The 9,142-nt window shown below is 35.6% G+C and overlaps 1 long non-coding RNA gene across 1 annotated transcript; it reads right to left on the reverse strand.

The window, feature by feature from the left end:
• Positions 1 to 78: 78 nt before the first annotated feature.
• LOC128249267 (uncharacterized) lies at positions 79 to 7,637 on the reverse strand. The gene is made up of 2 exons (XR_008265355.2): positions 2,470 to 7,637; positions 79 to 528 (listed from the first exon to the last, which is right to left on the reverse strand). It is a non-coding gene; the product is annotated as an uncharacterized LOC128249267 (long non-coding RNA).
• Between the last annotated feature and the right edge of the window lie 1,505 nt (positions 7,638 to 9,142).

The raw sequence follows: 9,142 nt of genomic DNA on the forward strand, positions 1-9,142 counted from the left end.
TGTAATCATATATATGTACAGGGTGCGGTGAATAAACGGTCGTCTAAATTACGCAAAAATGAAAATAACACTGACATCTCATTTTAACAGATATATTTACCAAAATTACATAAAGGATATCTTGAAGTACTAAAGAGTAAATTTATTCAATAAAATCGCCACTGGCTTCAACCACGGCCTCCAGATGACTTGGGAATCTCCTGCAACTCTTTGTTTAAGTTGGTGAATGCTGCCACAGTCCTTGCCTTCAGTTCGTCTTTGGTGTTACAAGGAGTTTTGTTGGTCTCTCGCTCAAATATGCTCCACACATAATGATGAAAAGGGTTGTAGTCTGGGCAGTTAGGTGGCCAGATGTTAGGGGTGATGTGATTGCAGAAATTGTCTGGCAGCCACGACTGGGTTCTTCTGCTTGTGTGGCATGGTGCAAAGTCTTGTTGCTTGACATAGGGTCTTCCAGCAGACACCCTCTTGACCCAGGGCAGCACTACCTCCTCCAGGCACTTTTGAGTCTGAGGCCATGTGAGAACACTAGAAAAAATGTTATTATATTTTTTATTATCTCTAAATGAATATCTCAATTATATTTAAAATCTCTTTAATAATTTTTGTTTTAACTTGAGCTCCATAAGGAATAATTAGCCAAATTTTGTTCTTATTATTTGTATTATTACATTTTTTTTCCACATTTTTTTGGCATCGATTTTTTTTTTTTTTCAACTGTGAAAATGGATTGGAGTTTCATGCTATCAAGCAGTGATTCCGAATTTAAAGGTTTTTCAATGGAAAATATGGCGATATCAATGAATGAGGTACAAAAGCACATAGTCTGATAAGATGGTCCCTAAATCAGAAACAAAAAAAACAAATAAAATCAGTGATAGTTAAAAATCTGCTTAGAATTATTTACTAGCCTGTAAGGTCTGGCTAAGTCAAAATGGTTTTTTGTATTCTTCCTTTCTACATGGAGAGTTTAAATGTAGTTATATATATATATATATATATATATATATATATATATATATATGATGGCTGCCCCCTCGTTATCGAGTATGGCCATTGCACGAAGCTTAATGGTGCTGTAATCGAATGTGACATTTTAGCCCAGCCAAAGATCTACAATGTCTTAAAAAAAAAAAAAAAAAAGAGAAAAAAATATTTTATGTATATTTTTATAGTTTGCTCATCATATAGATATTTTTCATGTATTCCATATCGCCATATCGTATATTTTATGTATATATTGTATATCAACTTTTTTTTTTATCCAGCTTAATGCTGTTTTTTGCACGGGGACATAGAGATAATCGGACTGAATACCTGATCGCGCGGTTAAACCATTGGGAGGGAAGGACCCCTAGCCCTTGTTAGGGCATCCTTCTAGGAGAAGGCAACTCAGGCAACTGGGATAACTCCGACATATATATATATATATATATATATATATATATATATATATATATATAGATATATATATATATATATAGATAGATAGATATACATATAGAATAAAATACTTTCAATGACACAATAATGCACTATAATATAAACAATGGACTATAATAACTTTTGTAAATCTAATCATCCATAGCCCGATATCAGACTCTGGATGATTAAATTACAACAGTTATTATAGTCCATTCTTTGTATTATAGTGCATTATTGTGTCAATCAAAATATTTTATTCTTTACAAACCATAAACAATGCTTCAGGCAAACTACAATACTCCCCTATATATATGTATGTATATATATGTATGTATATATATATATATATATATATATATATATATATACACACACACACATACATATGTATATACATATATACATACATAGGTACATATGTATATACATATATACATACATAGGTACATATGCATATACATATAAACATACATATATATATATATATATATACATACACATATACATACATACTCACATACATATATATATATACACATAAACATATATAGACACGTATACATATATATATACATGTACCCATTTACATATACATATATGCATATATATATATACACACCCACACATATATATATATATATATATATATATATTCAAATTTCAATGTGGCACATTAAGTTTAGGCACCAGAATATAGTATGGTATTATCCAAACAATTCCAAAAACAAGGTGGTCAAAAATCAAAAAGGACAACACGGATTTTAAAGGTTATTGCAGTACGCACGTTTCATGCCACTCCATTTATTTAAGTAATGCAAGCATTAAATTAAATGCAAAATACAGAGCAATCTTCAGCTGCACAAGGATATAGAAAATTTACTGAAAATTTATTTCAGCAGAATGGACATATTACTTTTGTGACAACATTTAGAATCTAAGTGGGAAAGAAGAATGCATAAAAAAACCATCTTAACATAGCCAAGTTATTCCAGTTGATATTGACTTCCACAATCCTGAATACCATAATATGGAATAATCACAAACCTGAACTACCATTGTGCAGTTGCTTCTATCTTTTTCGCTTCTCTCTTATGCTGTAATAACATCATTTTACAGATGTTTTGTAGCAACATAATCCTGAATCTCATATTCTGTCAACAGCCTTAAATATGAAACGATATGGAAGACATAATTGAAAACGTAAATAGTTTCAATATCGAAGACTTTTGTTCTTTAAGGGCTTCTATGTTAAGATTTAATTAATTAGCATAAATAATCAATAATGATTATACAAAAATGAAGTCATGGAATTGGACACCATTTGGAGATATGGGTTAAAATATTGTGAAAAAGATAGAGCAAAGATATGGCTGTGTGTTAAAGAAGTAGGCTCTCCAGCCACATAGTTTTGGATTGAGTAAGTGTCTTCCACTATAACCCCTGTCTTATTAAAGCCTTGAGAGTGGATTTCATAAATAGAAACTGAAAGAAGCCCATCACATGCACGTGTGTGTACACGCATGTATTATTGTCTCTTTGACTTGACATTGTGTGATAGTTGTAAGTAAGTGTCACTGCCATGCAAACAGTGTCTTTTGTTTCCAATCTCCTATGAAATTGTTTTGGTCTTGGGAAAATATTGCTTTATTTGGAAACAGAAACAGGTGAGGTTTGGCAATTGGAAGGGCATGCAGCATAGAAAATCTGCTTCAACAAATTCTGTCCAAGCAATGATCATGATCACAATCATTGTCTGTAGTTTGAGAAATAACTTACACCATATGATCTCAAAACTAATCTGGTTTGTCGAAAAGGGTCATGCATAACTATTGGGTTGGAAAGAAAGTAATTTCATTTTTCGCAAAGAGAGCTACGATTTTTCTGAATGACTTTTGTCAATGTTATTTTTTTTCCTTTCGACATTTGATCGCCATTACCTTTAGTTGACTTCAGAAGCAAATTGCACGTAATCTTGTTTACAGCTGTTAGTTCAGTTAATTTCAACATGGAGTGCAAAAATGAACATTTTCGCCATATTTTGCTTCTTTATTTCCGTAAAGGCAAGAAAGCTGCTGAGGCTCACAAAGAGATATGTGAAATATATAGTGTTGATTCATTAACAGAACGCACATGTCAGAAATGGTTTAAAAAATTTCGTTCTGGAGATTTTTCACACAAGGATGACCAATGTTCCGGTCGACGTCCTGAAGTTGATGATGACCAAATCAAAGCCATAATCGAATCTGATTGTCATGTAACTGTGTGAGAGATTGCAGAGAGGTTAAATGTATCGCACACAGCAATTGAAAATCATTTAAAATGTCTTGAACTCATTAAGAGGCTCGATATTTGGGTTCCATATAAATTGAACTGCTAAGGTATGAGGACATCAACAAACCAACACTGGTTATCAAGTGGTGGTGGGGGACAAAGGCAAACACACACATGGGCATTTTTTCAGTTTCTGTCTACCAAATCCACTCACAAGGCTTCAATCAGACCTGCAAATGCTTCTAAGTTGGTTTTGTTTCTTTTAAAAGTAAATTTGGAGCAGTACACATGCAAACACTCTTTACTCTCTCTCTTTTACTTGTTTCAGTCATTTGACTGTGGCCATGCTGGAGCACCGCCTTTAGTCGAGAAAATCGACCCCAGGACTTATTCTTTGTAAGCCTAGTACTTATTCTATTGGTCTCTTTTTGCCGAACGGCTAAGTTACGGAGACGTAAACACACCACCATTGGTTGTCAAGCGATGGTGGGGGGACAAACACACACACACATATATATACATATATACGACGGGCTTCTTTCAGTTTCTGTCTACCAAATCCACTCACAAGGTTTTGGTCGGCCCGAAGCTATAGTAGAAGACACTTGCCCAAGGTGCCACACAGTGGGACTGAACCCGGAACCATGTGGTTGGTAAGCAAGCTACATACCACACAGCCATGTAGACCATTTCCACAGAAAGACAACTGATTGTGATAAAATCACTGATAGACATATACCTGCTTGTACTCACAGGTGTGCTGTCTCTTCCCTTTGCCTTCTCTACCACAACTACAATAACCATCGTTCCCTGCAACTAGTCTTGCAATCTTCTCCACTTATACACTCCTGGTCCACTGGCCTCTCCTCCTCTTCTTCTCACCGTTGTTGTGTCCAGTTCCTCCTCCTCACACTAACCACTACATCCAGTTCTTTCTCCCCCCCACTTCACATCCCTCTGAAATCACCTCATTGCTCACTTCGTTCCTGCAAGTGTCAACTTGCAACAATTTAAACGGGACATTTAAAAGGTATGAATCTCAAAGATTAACGCCACCATTGATCTCGTCCAATCTATGTAAACTTCACAACTTGGCATTAAGAAAACAAACAAACCCACAAGTGGTAACTCCAGTTTAGCACTTGCTTGACCCAAATCCACCAACTTTATATATAAAGTCTATACTCAACTTGCTTGTTGGTTCTCTACCCTTCTTGCGTATTAAATGGCTTCAGAACAGTTGGGTAAAGTTGTTGTTTAGACCCATGTTAGTTCTGATCATAAACATTCCAGGTGTGACCTTCCTATTTGTTTTGTTTCTTTTATGGTATCACGGTGTGATCTGAGGGAGACCCTGCAGAGGTTGTTCCCTCATGGGTTGATATAAGTACGTACTGTACTTACTCGGATATAAGTCGTACTCCTAATCAAAGTGCTAAATCTTTGTACAAAATCTTTCCCTTCATAGTTTTGCCCTGTGTATAAGTCGCACCTTAATTTTTTCAATTACACTCGAGTATAATACAGTGCGACATATATTAGTAAAAACGGTGTGTGTGTGTGTGTTTTAAAATGTTATTGTTTAGCTCAGGTCAACCTGAGCAGGGCTATGGTAAAAGAATTTCCAGCCTTCAGACCCTGTCTTTTTTTTTTCCAGGCGAAGTGTATCTAGGGCTACACCGTTCAGTATGTTCTTCGTCCTTCACTTTTTGATGACGATAGGTTATGATTTCGGGGGGGGGGGGGAATTTGACTGCTATTTCTAGCAGGTTTAAGTAGCTTCCTAGAGGCCTCTAGGCTTACATCCGGTGTGTGATTTCGAACTTTCTTTTGGGCGGAGATCAAGTTTGTGGTCCGGTGGAACGGACGAGAACGGAGATTCTCCTAGTGGTTAGAATTTCAGGAAAGAAAGGGTTAAGCAAAGATCTCTGACGAGTCTTTAATGGGACTGACTAAAAATAATGAGGTAGGTGAGTTTCAGTGGTTTTAATGGTGGTGATAAAACACTCAGGAAGTTTAGAAAAGCTGATACCATTTGTAACAATACTAGAAAGGACAAATTGGAGTGCGTAGGTAGCTGTGTTAGTGAAGAGTGTTTTTGTTTTGTTTTTTTTTTGGGGGGGGGGACTCCAGGTGAGTTCTGAATGAACTGGTCTAAGATAAAAAGCATTTCAACCGTGGCCCTTCTGATTAAAGTTATTTCTGATATGACAATTCTTTATTAACGCCAGGCCCGTGTATCGAAGACTACAGTATCCAATTTATCTAGCAGGTCTATTATCGAAAGCATTCCAACTATGGCTAGATCTTTCTAAAAAAAATTTTTTTAGACGGTAGACCTAATTTGAGGATGATTTAACTGCTGTTTCTAACAGGTCGAGCGACGGCACCTCCATCTGTTATTCTTCAATGTTACGGACGCGACTGTTCAAATGACCGTGTTTTTTTAGAGTTGTTGAATAAGTTGTTTTGTTTTTTTCTTTTTCAAATGATGTTTGTAGAAGCATGTGGCGTGCCTGGCAAATGCTGGAGTTGATGGTAGCGAGGACTGAATATTTAGAGGGAGGGAATATGTGATCTTATCTGCACAGGAATGCTTGGAGAGAGAGAGAGTGTGTGTGTGTGTGTGCCGATCCTTGATGTACGCCCCCGACGATGTAACGAATGGGTGGGAGGGAAGATTGTAATTCCTACATCAATCTTTCGTTTTATGTCTACCCACCTCCCACGCATTGATTGGTTTATTTTATTTATCTGCGTTTTGTGCTAACACGCATTCGTCTTTGCATAGAAATGGAAGCACCAGTGTACTGGCATATTGAATAAGAGATAATTATGATGAAATTAATATTAGGAGCTTTATCTTCAATTTTCTATACCTCTTTGATTCTATATTCTTTATAATAAAGGTTTCAGATTTTGGCACAAGGCTTGCAATTTGGGAGTTGGGTTAAGTCGAATACATCGACCCCAGTGCTTAACTTGTACTCGTAAGCATGAAAGACAAAGTCGACCTCAGGGAAATTCGAACTAGAAACGTAAAGAGCGAGAAGGAATGCCGCTAAGCATTTTGTCCGGCGTGCTAACGATTCTGCCAGCTCGACACCCTTGTTTAAATAATACAGCATTCTTTCGAATGCCAATACATACTTTATTTAAAAAAAAAACAACACAAAATAAGCGAACAAAAGTTATCTTGTTTACTGAAGTGTGTATTGTATTTTAATAGTTGAAGAAAATGTCCAGCTTTGTTTCGATAAAGGCAGAGCGATAATTAATGTGTTCGTTCGGCAATTTCCGATGGGATTTCCCAGTACTCTACACTTATACACTAAGGCAGACAATGATTTTTAATTATTTATTAATATTTTTTTTAAAACGTTCTGTTCAGTATTAAGAGTCAACTGACAGTCCGATTAAATTAATCTTTGTTAATTTATATTTTAAATATAATTGTTGATTTAGCTATTTAAAACGAGAAACAAGACTAAGTATGATCGCTTCTAGACGAAATGTACATGTCGGCCAACTAACTAGTAACGCTTGCTTTCACTTTTTACAAACTAAATAACTTTCGTCTCTTTCTTTTTGTCAGTCGATTAAATATATATACAACATTATATTCATTTTGTGTGTTTGATTTGGTGTATCTACACTTTCTCTAAATATTCGATGCTAGCTGTAGCGAAGTAAAGGTTTTTATAATCAACCGGAAGTGATTGTGGTAGCACAAGTAATGGTGCTGATATACATACATAGACAGACGGATATTGCTTTAATGACAATTTGACTCGGCTCTCTACGACTCTAGTTTCGTGGGTTCGTAGAACGAACCTATTTGTTATTAAACAATCTGTAACTCCTACTAAATGTATTGAGTACCACCTCTTACCTTCATTTGTCCACTCATTCGTGTGCGTATATATATATATATATATTATATTCACACACGTACACATGAATGAGTGGCAAAACGAAAGAATGTATATATTTTGTGTATGTTTGTCATCAAATTAAGCGGCGTCAATTAAAATCAAACCGACAATAAATGGGAATGTACAAAAGTAACCTGGCTATCTTGAATAACTGAAACGAAATGAATAGATGCTTACAAATACGTTGTTAGTCTAACGACTGGCGAAATTTCGAAGTCCCTGTCAAACGTTTCCTTGTAAAAATAAATAGGATATTCTACTTAAATGTATTGACTGAGCATTCAGTTAATATTTTACTATTTTTTATACATAACTATACTTAAAGTAAACTATTGTAGATTGTTTTTTCCCAATACCATTGTCAAGTTAACCTATTAGGCTGACATCTCTGAAAATTAGACGTTTCTCATATATATATATATATATATAAAATAGTATCTCATTTCGACAAGAAGACAAAATTATTTGAAAGTTTTTAAAAAGAGAAATTTATGAATGGTGATATCTGTCTGTCCCGATAAGGGTTAATTAAATATATAACAAGAATTGACGCCGCTTTAGTTAAGAGACTACCATATCTATCTATCTATCTATCTGTCTATCTATCTATCTGGTTCGAGTAGAGTGGAAGTGAGAGAGAGAGAGAGAGAAAGTAAGTATACACTCTTTTTCTCTACTTGAACCAGCTTCTATATGGTCGTTCGACCAATCAGAAATAGCAGCCATATCTTTCTTGAATTACACTTTACCGTCTTAAAAAGAATTAGAACACATTGGATAATGTAGTTCTAGGTACGCAATACCCGATAAAACAAATTTTGAAAAAAAAACCCACCCTGGGCATGGCAGGAATGCGTTTAATCAGAGGTCTGCTTGTCTAGAACTGATCTCGTACTAAACAACATATGTGTGCGTGTGTATAGACACACACACACACACGTTTTACAAAACAAATTTCTTTCCTCGTATAAATCTGGTGTTAAACAGTTCGAATGTTTTACGAGGTGAAATCCTTAAAACCCCTATTTTTATCCGTGTGTGTTTGTGTGTCTATTTCTAAATATTTGCTATTGGTCTTGTCACAAACTTGCTCACATATTTCCTTCATAAAAATGGTGAAACGCTTCCGTATTAAATGCTAGTAGTCGTGTTTCCTGGATTTCATTCCGAGTTCAAATTCTGCCAGGGGTCTCACGCTTGACGTTTTTTTTTTTTTTTTCTTCACCCTTTTCATCATCGATAAAAATAAGTTCTAATAATAAATACACCAGCGGCCAAAATCAATCGACTCTGCTACCTTCTTCCCCCTACAAATATTGACCTTGTTGTGCTTGAGGAAGAAATCGATATTTCCATTCTTAGGTACAATGGCCATTTTTGTAAGCGGGAGCGGCGGCATTGTTGAGTGTTTTGACGGCAGGTTTATTTATTTACTGGCGGGGGTTGCAAACCTCTTCTCTCCTCACCCCTTCGCACGAAATAGACTTGATAAGGAAGGCCAGTTTGACCCC

This window comes from Octopus bimaculoides, chromosome 13 (genome assembly GCF_046866305.1).
Source record: "Octopus bimaculoides isolate indiv1 chromosome 13, ASM4686630v1, whole genome shotgun sequence".
In the NCBI taxonomy this organism is placed as follows: Eukaryota; Metazoa; Mollusca; class Cephalopoda; order Octopoda; family Octopodidae; genus Octopus; species Octopus bimaculoides.